The sequence below is a fragment of the Tenebrio molitor genome, chromosome 6 (genome assembly GCF_963966145.1).
Source record: "Tenebrio molitor chromosome 6, icTenMoli1.1, whole genome shotgun sequence".
NCBI lineage: Eukaryota > Metazoa > Arthropoda > Insecta > Coleoptera > Tenebrionidae > Tenebrio > Tenebrio molitor.
The window spans coordinates 21,665,996-21,683,931 of NC_091051.1; the positions used below are offsets into that span (position 1 = coordinate 21,665,996).

At 33.5% G+C, this 17,936-nt stretch overlaps 2 long non-coding RNA genes across 3 annotated transcripts; one reads left to right on the forward strand and one right to left on the reverse strand.

Moving 5' to 3' along the window:
- Positions 1-6,160: 6,160 nt before the first annotated feature.
- Positions 6,161-7,684, forward strand: LOC138133560 (uncharacterized). Its single transcript, XR_011160412.1, has 2 exons — positions 6,161-6,969; positions 7,018-7,684. It is a non-coding gene; the product is annotated as an uncharacterized lncRNA (long non-coding RNA).
- An 8,735-nt stretch (positions 7,685-16,419) lies between these two features.
- LOC138133656 (uncharacterized) lies at positions 16,420-17,403 on the reverse strand. Of its 2 annotated transcripts, none has more exons than XR_011160465.1 (2): positions 17,087-17,403; positions 16,420-17,025 (listed from the first exon to the last, which is right to left on the reverse strand). It is a non-coding gene; the product is annotated as an uncharacterized lncRNA (long non-coding RNA). The 2 variants fall into 2 exon arrangements; XR_011160464.1 differs by having other exon boundaries at positions 16,420-17,030.
- Between the last annotated feature and the right edge of the window lie 533 nt (positions 17,404-17,936).

The following is a 17,936-nucleotide window of genomic DNA, read 5'->3' on the forward strand; positions in this document are numbered from 1 at the left end:
GTTCCGCTCAATGGAACACTTCCTAAGAGGACGGGAGTTTGAAGTATCGACCAGGTTGAAGCTGATTGCCAAGAGTTTTTTAACTCGAAAGAGCCCATCTTCTATCGTCGTGGAATTGAGCTTTTGGGACAAAGATGGTTGGAAGTCGTTGACAATAACGGCGAATATTTAGTTTAAATGTTGTTTAATTTTTTAAGTAATAAATATTTATTTATTTTTCTTATAAACGCTCAAAACTTTCTGGACACCCTAATACAGAGTGATCAACAAGGACTGAAGCTGTTGGCAACAATGACAACATGATGAAAATTTCAGTGAAGTTGATAGCATTACATTTTCAGTTGTCAATTTTGACGGGCAAATTTAAACTTCAAAATCAAGTGTCATTTTTGTATCAATTTATTAATGAAAATGGTTTTTACACTAGAGCAAGACATTTTTATTGGTATGGCGTACTTTCGGACTGGAAATTTTGATGCTGCTAACGGTTGGCAGTATTCCACGGTGCACGGACGATACATTGCACCAATTTCAACAAATGTTCCCCGAGCCAGTTGGTACTTTGGGCGGCGCGGTAGCTTAGTCGCGTTTAAGCAGCATTGCACGAGATTGGTGCAACGTTATCTACAAACAGGTGATGTGAAAAAGGCAAAACCTACTGGCAGAAGATGTAGTTGAGAATGTTCGAGGTAGAATGGAACAAAACCCTCGAAAGTCAGTGCGAAAGCTTTCACTCCAAACAGGCGTGATTCTTATGTAAAACACACGCATCCAAAGTTCTTTGTTGGGCACGTTTAATGCAGGGCCTAATAATCCTTACCATTAAAAATCACGTCATTCCTTTTCCTTACTTTACAGGCTTGTCATATGGAAGTTGCCTAACCATTTTAAAGAAGAAATTAAAGTTCCAACCTTACAAATTTTCCCGGATCTAATCCCTGCATCCCGCAGACTTTCAACTCGAAAATAATAACGCATAAAACATGTTTCTGTTTCTCAGGAGGGGCATGCGGGCACGGCCTGTCGCTTTTATGAATATCGAAACAGTGGGCCATTATTAAGTACCGCTAATTACATTTTATACTGTTTTTGGTCGTTTTGTACGTATCGTGTTTTAAAACTACCAACTCGTAACATAACCTAAATTTTTGGACATTCACAACTTGCAGCGGGTGCCAACACTGACGCACAAAAAAATTTCATATTTTGGGAATATTTTGCTGTTATTTGCTGCCAACAGCTTCAGTCCTTGTTGATCACGCTGTATATCTCAAGTGCAAAATTTTTTATCGGAAATTTTTTTGCTAAGGAAAGAAAACATCCATAAATGAGATCAGAAAACCAATTATTATCAAATAAGAGAACGAGACGAAGTCGAGGGCTTTTATTTGATAATAAATTGGTCTTCTGACTGAATAATTTACGGATGTTTGAGTTCATTAGCAAAAAAATTGCCGATATTAAAATTTTGCAGGAGGCGTATACGGCTGATTATTTCCTGAATAGAATGAAAACAAACGCATTATTTCCAATCCTTTTTATTCAAAATAATTTTAAAAAAATCAGGTACCGACATTTTTTATTGGATTATTGCACAGTGTGCATTTTAGAGAAATTTTATCGGGTTATTTTTCGTTTTCTCGTTTTGATTGGTCAATATTTGTCACGCAATTGGTTGCTAGACACATGAAGGAAATAATCACAGTTAATAAACACCAAAAATCTGTATTTTTCATATATAATACAATAAGTGGTCTAATTTTTTCGGACAAAATTTGTCATTTAAGACATGAGTAGCTTTTGCAACGAAAATTACACGAGTCGACGAAGGAGACGAGTGTAATTTTCCAAAAGCAGAAGCTACGAATGCCTTAAATGACAAATTTTGCAGAAAAAATTAGACCACGAATTGTATTCGACTTGACAATCCACCGAGAAAATTTTTATCGAATTGACCTAATAAATTTGACGTTTCATTTTGACATAAATTTTTTCGCTGAAAAACCACTAGTTGTTTTTTCACTCAGCTGGTTGTTTTTTCACTCTGCTCGGTGTTTTTTCACTATAAATCAATTTGATTGGTCCAAATTTGAAAAATGCTGCAATTCGATTGGTTAAAAATTTTCGAGTTGGATTGTCAATAAAAATTGCAAGTACGTCCGCTTTTAGAGATAAACAGACTGGCAAAATTTGTGAGGTTATGTTTTAATGTTTTATGCACGACTTGCTGTATAAGTGTATAATAACCGGCCTGTTCATTTCATTAAAAAAGCATTGCGAAAATGTTTCCGAGAAAGAGCCGATTTTCGCCGATGAGGGCGCCACAGTACGGGCGGTTCTAAAGAATAAAAATGCGGAAAAATATGTTTAGACATGATTTTAGAGTTAAGATTGAGTACAGTAAGTTCATATTTTCTTTCTAAAACAATACTGAATATAATTGAATTTTTGTATTTTTGATTTTAAATTTGAATGTCATTTGAACGAGAAAAACTCTCGGTGACAAAAACTTAAGATGAATAATATCCCCAAAAAGCGCTCTGCGGGAATTACTCAAATTACACTTTTGAACAGGCCGGTTATAATACAGCAGGTCGTGGATTTATGTTTTATTTTAGAGTCCGCGCGCCGCGCGTTCTAAGAGTAGAACACTGGTAGCGTTTTTAAATTCATCAACTTTTTGCGGTGAATTTCAACATTGGTGGACTATCAATCATAAGTTTTTTTTGTGTTGAACATTTATGTTGTGCAAAAATGTGATGAATAGGGAAACGGATTTGGTGGAAAACTGATGACTGTGCTGACTGGTGCTGATGTCATGACACCTGAAGTGTAAACATAACCTAAACATTTTTTCATTTTCGGCGACTATTATTATTATATGAATAAATATGTGCGACATTAGTCTTCTTGGGACCATAATATTGGCAAAAAGGATTACAATGCCTTTGGAAGATTCATCAGATGATGATTTATTAACTTCCTCTGATGAAGAAATTATTTTAAACAGAAGAAAGACTCATGAAAAAATTAGAGGATACGTGAATAATGTTGCACTTTTCCAGTTTTTCCCTCGCTTTGCTTTGACATTGACAGTTTGACTTCGCTTCGACAAACTATTTTGACATTTCCCCCACTATTCGTCCACCAAACAACCAACTCCCATTGTAGATGGGAAAGGTGAATTTTGGTTGAGCCCAACATGAAATTTTTGGTGAATAAAGAAACGTATTTTCTTAAGCTCAACATAAATCTAACAGTAATATAACAACGTTTTGGTAGAAAACTGATTCCACCGATTGATCCATCGATGAATTTAAAAACGCTTCCACTGAGTCATGCGGATCTGACCAAGGAGTATAGAATAATAGGGAGGGGACATACGGCCGGTCGAGTGAAGCCGCCTTAATGCACATGTCTGCTATTAGCACGCCCCAAGAAAGTGAATAAAATCAGTTGCGTTGTGATATTTAATGTGGTTTTCTAGTTTCTCATACTCTGAATACATTTGTGATGCAAAAAAAATTATAGTGTTTTATTTTCCTGCAGTTTTATTGTTAATTCCCAACATCTCAAGTAGTGTGGGGCGTACCTCACGGGTTGCATAAAATTGCGCCCGTTTCCTTGTCCCTCACCGCTTCAACTTACCGCGCCCATAAGCTAGCTTATGTCCCCTCCCTATTATTCTATACTCCTTGGATCTGACAAGTAGAATCTTACCAGGGGTGTAACGGGTGCGCACTTCACTGAAATCACATGGCTACAAAAAATATTGTAAAAATAAATTTAATGATTATAAAAAGGGATATCCAGTAAAAGTAAATACATTAGAATTTTTGTATTAATATTTTATACATTTTATTCACTGTCTGTATTACCATCTTCACTTTCGCTGTGAAAATTAATTCGTCGGATGCTTGATCAAACATTATGTGCTTTTTGCAAGTATTCCGCAACAATCTTGTCAACATGTTCGCAAATTTTTGACCAATCTTCAGCAGTAGGTACTTCAGCTTCGAACCTTTCCTTTGTCAATTTTTCGACTTCCTTTGCTTACATTTCGAGCTGACACCCAATTTTTTACCAAAGCCCATATTTTTTCAATAGGATTTAGCTCAGGATGATGGGAGGCAGCTGAAGAACACGATGTCCAGGGCTTTCCAGTTCGCATATTCGCAATGTCTCGGTTTATTTTGCTTGATTAATTCGTATAATTCAGGCTTCGTTTTGTTTGGGTCGTGGATGATATTTCGTCGTATCAACCAAGAAATCATGTCATTTTTCTTGGTAGCGCTTGTTGCGTCTTTATTCATTTTTACGTTATGATAAGATGCATTGTCTTTCACTAAAACAGCTTGTTGAGGTAGATTTGGCAACAGCTTGGTTTTAACCCAGGTCATGAAATTAGTGAGATGCATTTCGTCGTGATAATCTCCCGACTTAGTACCTGTAATTTCAAAGAAAGATCAACCACTTTGTTTATTTTTATTGGAATTTACGTGAGCGAAACATTAGCAAAGCAATGTCAAACGTATTTAGGTTATCTACTTGACATGTTGGACATTAGTAACCATCTAATATAAAGCACGTAGAAACGTTACACTACAACATTTTTGAAAAGTTGACAAAACTATGACGTTTTGCTGTAGTAGTTTTTCATGAATTCGATAGTACAGTTGCGCCCGTTGAAATCTCAGACAGGAAAGATTTAAACACTCTGTATAAATTCCGAAATTTGATTAGCGTAAACAGGATTTTCATCAAGGATTATAAAGTCAGTGTCAGTATTTGACATATTAGGTCAGAATCGCGCGTAACTTTTGAAATGCCGCAATTATCTGATTTGCAAAAATGTGTTTGACTGAGGGACGGTGTGAGTATAAGAGCCATTACGAGAGAAATTAATGTGGATAATGTTTGAGTGACATTTTGAGAAACGTCACTTTCAATACCATTTACAAAGCTAAAAGTTTGGCGTTGTCAAAGTGGCTGAGTTTTCAACGGCCGCAACTGTACATACATATTTTGATTTAACAATTTATTGAATTGAAAACTTCTTTAGGCGCACTACATACATTTTATTCCCGGGCAGTGAATTAGTTTCATGCGACACGGTAAAATTGTAACGCAGCACAAGCGAAAATCGTTCGCAGATCAGCGCAAATCGTCCGCAGAACGACACGGTAAGCTAAAATCATGGGAGTCGAGATTTTTTGGGGAGCGAGCGAAAAACAATCAACTGTGCGTCACTTGTCAGTTTTCAATTTTCAGTGATAATTGTGTTGTGACCTGACTGACCTCAGTGCAGAGCTGCAGGAGTAGCTGTAGGAGTACCTATATAATATAACTACATATATAGTACCGAGTGACTATAAATGATTGAAAGAAAATAGTGGATTGGCAACACTGATGCAGTTGGTAGTGCAAGTCTTCTCGTGCATCATCTGTCAGTCATTTCTATTTAGGTTAGGTTAAGTCACGAAGTACATTGTCGATTTAGACTTTTTTGACGTTTGTTTGAATTTTAAAAATTACGTGTGTCATGCCAACGATGTTGCCAACTAAAGATTTCAAATGTGTTACCAACATAACAAAATAATTTTCAATCATTTATAGTCACTCGGTATATAGTTACATATAAACGATAAAGACGCGACAAATATTGTAAGTTTACAGATGGATGTAGGATTTAATACGTAAATCTCAATTATATGGCTTCAACAATTCATCTATTGGAAAAATTTGTGTAACAAAATATGAAGAGGAAAATGGACAAATTATCATAATACAGGGTATTGCTATGAAAACCTATGTTCTGTTCAATATAATAAACCATCGTCAAGAAAATAAAACTGAAACATCGAAACCTTAACCTCACAAATTTTGCCAGTCTGTTTACCTCCAAAAGCGGACGTATTGGCAGTTTCTATTGAAAAATACAGAATTTTGATGTTTATTAGGGGCTATTCCCTATCGAATATGTTAAAAGATTGGATTTTAACAGGCCTTTAAATCTGGGAGACAAATTTGCTGTTCTCTAACTTCAGTATAACGGATACCGATAAAATGGTAAAATTTAATTGTTGTGAATTGTTGATTGCGAACAAGACATCTAAAATGATATCTTGATTGTGAATGAGCCCTAGCGCTTGCGCACAGTAGGGATGGGCCAAACTGTTATTTTCTGATAACAGGTACAATCTGTTTCTGTTATTTTAAAATAACAGTTATTTTTAACAGGTTCAAAATAACAGTTGGTTTACTAACGCTCTGCTCTGTTTTTATTTACATTTATATTTCTTAATAAAATATAATTTTTCGTTTTTATTTGGAAATGCTTAATTTATTTTCAGAGCGATTATAATATTCCGCAATACCACACTCAAACACGCAGTAACAGTCCAATATTCACTATTCAATGAGAAATGAGATACATATTAATATTATTTATAGGTACCACTTATGTCATTTTCCACAACTATTGTTTTTCAACCAATCACAGCGTCGAATATTCAAATCGATTGTCGATTATTGGGCTAGACGTTGTCTGCTCTGCAGCTCTGCTCTCTGCTTTTGTTGCCTTGCCTGTTATTTTTATACTCTGGTTTTCTGCTTCAGTACCTGTTTACGACATTTCAACTGCGACTCGACTTGTGTCGACTGGTGCCGATCACAGACCATCAACAGAATTTAAGACTTTCAAAACCCGTATAAAACATAGGAGACACTGACAACACTAGCGCTGCTCTAGCGTTAGGCCAAACTAAATTACCGAATTTACTCGTTAATCCGATCGGGAATTTCCGTTTAAAAAGAAGGTTGATTTGAATATTAATTAATAATGTCATCAGTAATTTTGAATTTTCTAATTTCTGTCAAGGTTTAGTCAATAAATTTTATAAATTGTTCTACAAAATAAATTACTCCAAACCAGTATCTTCAGATTATTTTTCGTTATGTTTTTATTTGGTAAGTTATCTTTTTCTTTTTGAAAAAGTACGAAATATGGTTTTTCAGATCACAATTTTTATTTTATTTATTTGGATATGGGAAAAATTAAACTTAAATTATGCTTTGTAAACAACAAGATCGGCGATTTTAAATTTCCAAAATTAGAAGAACAAAGGAAACGAAGGTAAATGTTGCACCACCCTTCAAAACAGATAATGCCTTTATTTGCCAGAAACATTTTACCAACAATTTCTTTACTCAAAAAACAAAACTCTATAAATACGCCCGGCCGTCGATTTTTCTTCGTGAAGACAAGCAAACTTCAACAAACAATGTTAGACCAGCTGAACAAATTGAAAATTCTACGATTACTGAAATTCCCACTGTAGAGAATCTAATCCTTCCTGTTATGCCCAAGGCCCAAAATAGACACCCAACAAAATCTTCTAGTGTGTTGCAAGTACTTGAATGCAAGAAGGTTAGTAGTCTTATCAGCGAAAAACAATTTCAAAATTAAAAAATCTTTTGCACGATTCTAAAATTATCTCCAGAAATTTTAAAAGTTAACGCAAAATCAAATTATTGAACTAGATCTACCCTTCAGTTCAGTTTCACTCGCCTTTTAAACTAGCCCACTCATGCCCAAAAAATCCCAATTTACACACAAACTCCTTTAATGAACTACTAATTTGTTGTATATGTTAGAATTTGTATTAAAATGTTTAATACTTAATTTGTCGTTTTTATTTTTTTTAAATAAGTATCAATTTAAATCAAATTGAAAAAAAAAATAGGCAACTAGGTATACAGAAACTAGTCAGATATGCAACTTGTTATACATTAGTTTGGCCTAACGCTCGGGCAGCGCCACTTGAGCGCGTCTCCGAAAATGTAATCCCATTTGACAGTCTTACTATAGTTTAATTGTCTGTGATCGGCACCACAGACCAATAACGAATTAAGACTGTTAAAGTCCATATAAAACCTAGGAGACGTGGACGATGCTAGCGCAACCCTAGTATAGGGCCGAACTAAATGACCGTATTTAGTCGATGATGAATCGACTATTTACGTTGACAGCGGGAAATTTGATTTATTCAAAAAATCAAATTTGTTCGTTTCAAAAATCTTTATTAATCATTGTCAAAAATTGGCTAATCAATTTCGTTATGATAAAAATGATAAAATAATCCAAAACGACTTTCGTACTTGTTCCGAGCCTCTTCTACCTGCGATGTCGAAGCCTGACTAACTTGTTTGAATTGTTTTTGACCAAAAAGTTCGTATTCGGTAAGTAATACTTTCGAAAAAAAAGTTATTACAAAAAATGTTATTTTCAGAATTGAAAAAAGGTGGATAAAGGTTTTAGATACTTCTGGAATACTTTCTTCAAAATTACAAAATTCACTCACTTGGCAAGACCACTTTTCAGAAAATTATTCTACAAGTTCTCAAAAAACTAGATTTTATAGGTGTCCCGTGCCATTCCCATCAGTTTTTCGTTCCAAATTCACAGTATCACAAAATAACAGTTTTTTTAGACAATTCGAAGATTTTAATGACTATGTAAATTACAGAAGTTGTGATTCCTGATCCTGAAGTTATCCCAGAACGTGCACATTCATCAAAATCCTCAGGCAAAGTGTTATAGGTTTTTCAACGTACCAAAATTTGTGAACTCAATCTCAGAGAAAAGATAATCTATTACATGGATCGTTATAAGCGAAAAACAATTTCAAAATTCAAACCTTTATAAGAAAACTCTAAAAATAATGAAATAAAATGTTTGGGTAATTGTTTGTCTTTGTTTTTTTTTTAATAAATAAAACCATAATATGAAAATAGGTAAATAAAAACAAAAAAATATGTCCGTATGCAACTAATTATACATTCGATTGCAATAATTGAGGAATATGCAACTTATTATACATCTAGTTCGGCCCTACGTTAGCGCGTCGCTAGTATCGCGCGTCGCTGAAATTTGAATAGATCTAGACAGTCTTACTATGTTTAATTGTCTGTGGTGCCGATGTGATTGTAGTGTTCTGTTTGTGGTTCTGTTCTCTGCTGTGTGATGCGGATGTTTTTATCACAGACAATTAAACTATAGTAAGACTGTCAAGTGGGATTACATTTTCGGGGACGCGCTCAAGTGGCGCTGCCCGAGCGTTAGGCCAAACCACGGTAGAGAATAATATAAGGTAAAACGACGAAGCGCCAAGCAGTGACTCTCGAGTGGTAGACGATCATGTTAGAAAGAGACGGAGAAGGTAGTGCTGCAGCGGCTCACTAATTTCGGCGTGTAAATTAATATAAAAACCCAAACAAGGATTAGATAGTTCTAGAATAGGTTTGCTGGTAGTACCATAACGGTAAACGACATTATAAACCAATAAGATGACGTAAAATAGTGATGTATCTAGGCAATAGGTAAACCTTTTAACGTTTAACGTAAATACGGCAAACGTATTTCAAAAATACTGTATTAACTAATGGTAGGTACCTCGCATATTAACTATTCATTGTTATTGAATCTCTTATTTCAGTTTTCTTTTGCATCAGTTTTTGGGAGTAAAGGTTAGAGAACAAAATCAAATGAAAATGAGATTATAAAAATATTAAATATTTATTGCGCTTGACAAAGTCTTGACTCTTTCTTTTTTTTTATGACTATTTTTTTGTGTTTTTGAAATCAATTTTGTAATATTATTTTTTGCATAATTATAGTAATGAAAGTCGCACTTTTCTAAACAAAAAATCGTAATGAAAGTTCCACTTTTTTTAAAAGAAAAATTGTAATAAAAGTAGTACTTTTTGCATCATTTTTTTCCATCTCCTTGGAGATGATTGGCAAAGCACACCTACTTTTTTTTTAATTTTTCATAAATCCTTTTAGGCCAAATTTCTCAACTTACAATTTCCAAAAAATAGTGTGTATAACACGTTATGAAAGTCTCTTTTTTTTCACTCATTTGCTTGATTAAACTGGAAATTCATAAAAGAAGTAGGTATGACTTTCATAACTAGTACAAATAACTATTTATTCTTATCACAAAAAAATAATAAATTAGTTTTGACATAATTTCTTGTTGATGCATTTGACAGGAAAATTCAAGTGCATACTATATTTTTAGAGAAAATCTCGTCTATTGTTTGGTCAAATGCATCAACAGAGAGAACGTATGTTTAAATATGCACTCTATTTTTAAAAAAAGATTGAAAATTGCTAAAGGTGGGTGATTTGATTTTATGTTGGTAAGAGCGCTATTTGGCATCTTGAGAATCTTGCGACATGTGTCACAGTTACTGTTTTTATAACTTTTTTTTACAAATCAATCCGGTCAGATAATAGATTATACAATCTACGGTGTCTTGATCAAGACTATGAAAAATCATATCATTATCAAATTGTTCATTTTCCTTATCTGTATCAGTTTTTTCAATAAGCAAATCTATTTTTTCCCGAATTTTCTCTCATTGATTTTTTGATTTGACTTTTCTTCGTATCGGAATCTAATACTAAACAGTTGCCGAACTGTGATGACTTTAATAAATTTTAAGTTGACAACATGCTGTACAACTGGAAAAAACTTGTAAACGTCGGATGATCGTTGGCCCCTCCAGCTTGAGGTACAAGTGTCAAAAAATCTCTAAAATAAATGTTAAATCGGAAATACTTTTTGAAAAGTAAAAAAAAATATATGCCAGTAATGGTTCTAAAAAAAGAAATGCACAATCTCTGTGTGTGTACAATACCCATCAGATAAGCGAAATTTCTTTTATATATGTAGTTATGTATTTAAATAAAGCAAGTAGTTTTGTAACTAACATACGTACATACATTCCTTAGATTACCTCGATCGGATCCTGATTAAACTTATTGCCTAGTACGCACTGAAATCCACAATAAGTTGTGAGTTGACTTAATTCAATAGTGGATAAAATTGTAACGCGGAAACCTTCCGTGGTACTTTTTGTTAGAAACTGATTTTTAGTAATTTGTCCATCTACGACCATTTTTTCTCATTTATCTAAGTAATTCAAATTTGAATTCAATATCTGGAAATATTCTCATTTATTCGACGTACACTTAGGTATACCTCAAGTTCCTTGCTATTAACTCTGATAGCTTCTGCAGGGTGACGGCGGTTTAAAGCATCGAATAAATCATTTATTTTTTTGTAAATAATATTGTTACATCTCAATGTTTTAAATAATCATCCTTATCCTTATGATATTTTAATCCATCCGCTACTGCATTACTAAATATCTAGACAATCCTTCAGATTTTTTAATGCAAACTTTACTGTAACCTTACTTGTGTAGCTAATTTGACTCGTATTTTATGTAAACTAGATGGTTTTAAATGCCTACCCGTTATTTTACGGCAAATTTGTAAATTGTCAGGCAAAAAATGCAAAAAATAATAGCAGTTCTTCGTATACATGCATCGGGCTAAGCACTACCTTTTCCATCCTTTATATTGATCTCTCACTCGCACATGTCTAGCGTTCGAGGGACAAAATCTCAGCGCTGGACACGCTTCGTCGTCTTACCTATATTATTCTCTACCGTGGGCCAAACTAATGAATAACAAGTTGCATATCTGACTTTCTGTATACCTAAAATTAGTTGCCTATTTTTTTTTTCAATTTGATTTAAATTGATACTTATTTAAAAAAAATAGAAACGACTAAATAAGTATTAAACATTTTAATACAAATTCTAACATATACAACAAATTAGTAGTTCATTAAACGAGTTTGTGTATAAATTAGGATTTTTTGGGCATGAGTGTGCTAGTTTAAGGCGAGTGAAACTGAATTGAAGGAAGGGTAGATCTAGTTCAATAATTTGAGCTTGCGTTAACTTCTAAAATTTCTGGAGATAATTTTAGAATCGTGCAAAAGATTTTTTAATTTTGAAATTGTTTTTCGCTGATATCGGTCCATATAATAAATGTTTCTACCTTTTGAAGTACGACTACTAACTTTCTTGCATTTAAGTACTTGCAACACACTAGAAGATTTTGTTGGGTGTCTATTTTGGGCCTTGGGCATAACAGGACGGATTAGATTCTCTACAGTGGGATTTTCAGTAATCGTAGAATTTTCAATTTGTTCAGCTGGTCTAACATTATTTTATTGAAGTTTGTTTGTCTTCACGAAGAAAAATCGACGGCAGGGCGTATTTATGGAGTTTTGTTTTTTGAGTAAAGAAATTGTTGCTAAAATGTTTCTCGCAAATAAAGGCATTATCTGTTTTGAAGGGTGGTGCAACATTTACCTAAAGCTTCTATCCATCGTTTCCTTTGTTCTTCTAATTTTGGATATTTAAAATGTTTATTTTTTATCGCCGATCTTGTTGTTTACAAAGCATTTATGTTTAATTTTTCCCATATCCAAATATGAAATGAAAAACCATATTTCGTACTTTTTCAAAAAGAAAAAGATAACTTACCAAATAAAGAGATAACGAAAAATTATCTCAAGAGACTGGTTTGGAGTAATTTATTTTGTAGAACAATTTATAAAATTTATTGACTAAACCTTGACAGAAATTAGAAAATTCAAAATTACTGATGACATTATTAATTAATATTCAAATCAACCTTCTTTTTAAACGGAAATTCCCGATCGGATTAACGAGTAAATTCGGTAATTTAGTTTGGCCTAACCCTAGAGCAGCGCTAGTGTTGTCAGTGTCTCCCATGTTTTATACGGGTTTTGAAAGTCTTAATTCTGTTGGTCTGTGGTTTTTATCAAACTGTTATTTTCTAACCTGTGAATGGACTTTACTTCTAAAAACGAATAACAGGTGGCAACTGCTACAACTAAATACCATGGCCTACTAAATCTGAACTGCGCTGCGCTTATTACGGCCGTAACAAACTAGCTGAATGATTGATTCGGCTAACCTCAAAAAATCTACCCTTAACTAGCGCCATCTCTTTAAAGATATTAAACTACAAATCAACTAAATTGCCACAATAATTTAAATTTCCTTGAATTTCATCAAGGTTGAAGTACTAACATGGGAGAAAATAACAACAGTTATTTTCAAATTCCCAGCAACCTCCAAACCAAATCCAAAATTGATAAAATTATTTAAAAAAAACTAAATGAAACATTTCACTGTAATACATGTTTCTTCTTTATTATCTACAGCAACTCCAGGACCCTTGTTACGATTAGTTTGGCTTCAAGACCGTGGGGTCTGTAAATTTGTGGGGCTTTTAAAAGACTTGGCTAATATTGCCACACAAGTTTTATCATATTTAATTCCAAAAAATCCTTGTCAACCACTGGTTACTACTTTGCATCCACATTTAATACAGAATTCCATATTTACCTGTGATAAACACAAAGATAAAATTTGTAAAGTTATTATCCAATTAGTAATGAAACCAATTTTAAAGATTTGTTTATAAAAAAAAAACAGATTACATAAAAACGAAATCCATTCAGAATAAACTCACAAGTAGGAAGGTTCTAAAATTATAAACTTACGAGAAAGGTATTGTCTCCCTGCAGATAGATAGTTTTACTTTTAATTTTTCTACTGTGCTCTATCCATTTTCAGATTTTGCAATTCCATTTTATATATAAATATTATGTTTCATAATTTGATCATTGTAATTATTAGGTATTCTTACGTTCATGAAACGTATTCGTGAAAATTTATTTCGCGTCAAAATGACAAAATAGAAAGTGTTAACCTAACAAAATAAACACGTTACGTGATTGTGATTGGATAATTTCAATTCAAATTACATTTTTCTTTTCTATTTCGCTAACAGATGGAGTTGGTTAAGGGTGAATTTCATAGACAACACAGTAAACCTATAGAACGCAAACTCCTATGCATTTTATCGTTTTTTTTGGAAACGCACCCACCACAAGCCGTCAGGGGACGCTGCTGTTTTATAAAAATAAAAATCGCGGAAACTTATGCCAAAATTAAAAAAATATATATATTTTGACATATTAAGTCAAATAATAAATCCACTGTTACGAGAATTTGCAGAATGCAAATGTATTTAAACCATGTGGAACTCGCCATAGATTTTCAAATCCAATTAAATATCCTGGGCATTTTATGGAATGGATTAAAAACACGGGTAACAAGCAGTTATCAACTTTGTAGCCTATTAAAGTGTAGGTATAACAGCTACACTGTGTGTGGACTTTATTTTACCAGCAAATACTTCGGCACGAACAATAGATTGCTGAATGTGGCCGTACCCTCGACTCAATACAACTTCCTTGCTTTTCCAGTCCAGACTTACTTCCAGTAATAGTAAAAAAATATTGATAATTTTATTTTAACTGAAAACTATTTTTTATAGAATTTTCATCCGATCTACTGATCTACGATATTTCTGCTGAAGACGCTATAAGTAAATTGTGTAAATCCTGTTTTATGTAGTAATGAAGATATAAATTCTTGTGAAAGTTTCAAAAAGAAAATAAGAAAAGCTGAGCAGAATCAAAATTATAAAAAGTCAGAATGTTAATCCAAAATTCGGGCTGCAACTACGGGCTGCAATGTACCGAAAACGTTACATGCAAAATTCGATGTCAAAATAAAGAGCAAAATTTTGAAGGTGAGGAAGCCATAAATCTCTGTTTGTCGCAATGGAGGAAAAGAAACACCAAATCAAAATTTATAAAAATGCAATGGAAGTGTATCGAAAAAAATTGAAAATAAAAACTTCAAAATAAATGTAGTCTTTTAATTTAATAAATAAATTATTTTGAAAATTTAAATAAATAAAAAAGCCAGGATATCCAGTTGGCTGTGTCTTATTGTGCACCTACCACAAGCCAGTAGATGGCGTCGGGACACAAAAAACTCAAGGTTGGTAGAACTGACTAATTTGTATAATAGGTTGCCTCGTTGAAAATTGCGGGGCGGGGGGGAAAGTAACTCGTGACGTAAAATCAACCCAGAAATTTTGGGTGTTCGAATAGAACCCAAGGTTTATAAGCTCCGTGGAGTATATTGGGTGGCTTTTTGGGCTTTATTCTAGCGAGGGAACACCTAATGCATGATCGACAGGCTCTGTCGTAAAAGTTTAGTACACTGTGACGTCACGAGTAACTTTTGCGGGGGAAAAAAATTCAGACTATTGCTTTAAATGGCAACGAGGCAACCTATTATACAAATTAGTCAGTTCTACCAACCTTGAAAAAACTATGGGAGTTTGCGTTCTATAGGTTTACTGTGTTGTCTATGGTGAATTTTTTGAGGTTAGCGGAATCAATTGCTCCATTGAAAATCCGAGCTTTGTTACGGCCGTAATAAGCGCAGCGCAGTTCAGATTTAGTAGGCCATGCTAAATACATAGATATATAAGGAGAAGATACAGCAATAGGTGAAGTACTGGGGACAAGACGTACCTTTTGTTTCTATTTCAGTCGCACGCATGTAATTTACAAATATATTAATCCTAGCGTTTTCCATGAGTTAGGTATATTATATATCCATGAAAGGATATTTCTTTATTTGAAGAATTGTAAGGAGTGGAACATACAATACAGGTCTACATCTTTAAAGCAAAAAATAATTCACAATTAATTTGTCACGATGACGTTTCTCAATTATCAGTCAACTAGATGAATACGAGGTACTTCTCTATTCAAGTGCAGATGTATGGAAACAAGACAAGAATACATTACATTGTGTGCTAGAAAAAAATGGAGGATAGTACCGGAATCGTTGATATGTTTTCCCAAGCAACGAAATACGTTTATATGGAATGGCTGTATCTTCCCCTTATATATCTATGACTAAATAACTGTTGTAAAATAACAGGTTGCTAAATAACAACACATCCCTAGCGCACAGCTCACAACATTAATTTTCATATTGACAGTGTTACTAGTGTTAGTATTTAATATTATGTGAGGTTAATGTAAACAGGATTAAATGCTTACAAGACAGCAATAATTGTGGAAGATAAGTATTTTGGATTTATTTCTTTAATTTTTGCCTCCGATGTTGACCATCTGGTATGGTGTGACCTGCTGTGAAAATGTCTAAACTTGACAATGATGCTAAGGCAATGATCTCAATGTTCAATGTATAGTCTATTTTTTAATCAAAGAACCACGACCTGTTGATTTAAGTTTGTAAATATAAAATGTTACTAAAATTTAGGGAATTTAATGATATCTATTAGCTATACCAAGGCTACACCAGCCAACGTCTGTCATTTTTAATGTCCTTGAAAGTACGCAAACTTGCAGCTAAAATTTGAACGTGTTATTAAAAATGCCTCGCAAAGTAAGTCATTTATTAAACTCTCAAATTAGTTTTTATTAACTTTATTAATATGCTGCGCTACTACCTAATATCTCTAATAACCTAAATTTTTATATGATGATTACATTTTTTACCCTACGTCAAGACTGTACAATGTTGTCAGCTCAGTGTTGTGGTTCTTTGACTTTTTGAATAATAAAATTTCTTATAGAAGGTAGTTTATTAAATGGTATTATAGATCTCAACAAAATTACAGATCATCTTCAAAAAAAGTGACACTCACTAAAGATGCTGTCCCATTCGTATTTGTAGGAATTCAGATCCAAAATATGTATACAACATGCAAAATGTTTTCTTTGGTTATTTTAGAACCCTGTTGTTGTTTGTACGAATTCATATCCTGACCCAGTCCCCAGATGAAAATGAACCTGCTTCTTCCCTGCAAAACAATACATATACAATACAAATTTGGCAAAGTGATCTTTTATGTCACTTTTATCCACCATCATACTAGGATCTTTGTTAAGATTAATAGCCCTTCAAAATCGGAGTCAATTGCTGTATCCCAGTGATTCATTTGTAGGCATTATTGAGAATTGCGAATATAGTACAAAAACTGTTAGGTACCATTTCTACAATATGAGAAACCATGTACTCATTTGCATGACTTGCTGTATGATCACCTCCTTCAAAATTCAGCGTTTTCCTGTGCAGACCACAAAGCTGCAGTATGCAATGTTATTTTTAAAACAGCTGCGAAACCAGTCCTTAGTAATACTTTTGTAGAATAAATGGATTCTTTGAAGACTAAGCTTGAACAGTAAACCACTGAGCTGAAAAGTTTTGAAGTTATAAATAGTGCTCTTACCTTTAAAAATGTGTTTTGTTAGTGTTAGTGTCATCTAGTTAAATTAAACCCAACATTTTCTTCTTCGTGGTTTTTTTTTAATGGGCTGATAACAGTAATAACATAAAAATGAGGCCATTGACCTTGACGTTAATTAATTGACGTTAATGTCAAATTCAGTTGTAGTTTGATTGTTTGTTGAGGAGATGTCGCTAGTAGATGTCCATCAAATGGACAATTCAAAATTGAAACGGCGATATAGAAGCGAAGCGGATATGAATGAAGTTGGTCATGCTATAACATGTTTCAAAATCAAAAATCCACCAACAGTGCATTCTACCTCGAAAATACAACCGAAAACGCCGCCGACTTTTGTTTTTAGTGTGTCTGCATCTGCAAGTGTCAAAAAAAAAGTGGGGTTATGTGAGAAAACTGTTGGACAGTCGTTTTGGTCGTAGTTCATCGCGTTTTTTATTCTCATTTTATTATTTCATTCACAAAGTATGATATGGTAGCTAAAACCCTTTGCGTTTCGTAAGTAAACTCAACAGTTCAATGTCAAATTTTGGCGGGAGGTTGAGCCAGCCCAAAAAAATTAAACTTTTTCTAGGGATTTGGCAGTAAGAGAAACTCAAAAAATACTGGGGGATTACTAAAGGTAATCAAACCTCTCAATAATTAATTGCATTGATTAATACAAATATTTTTAGATAAAAACTAATTGGACAGCAAGAAACATGAAGTTCAGAAAAATGTTTTATAGGAGATGAAAAAGCAGAAGGAATCAAACTACATACAACACTAGCCAAAATATACAACAAAATAGCACAAATAGGGTTAACCCAACAATGTTTATATACATCAAGAAACA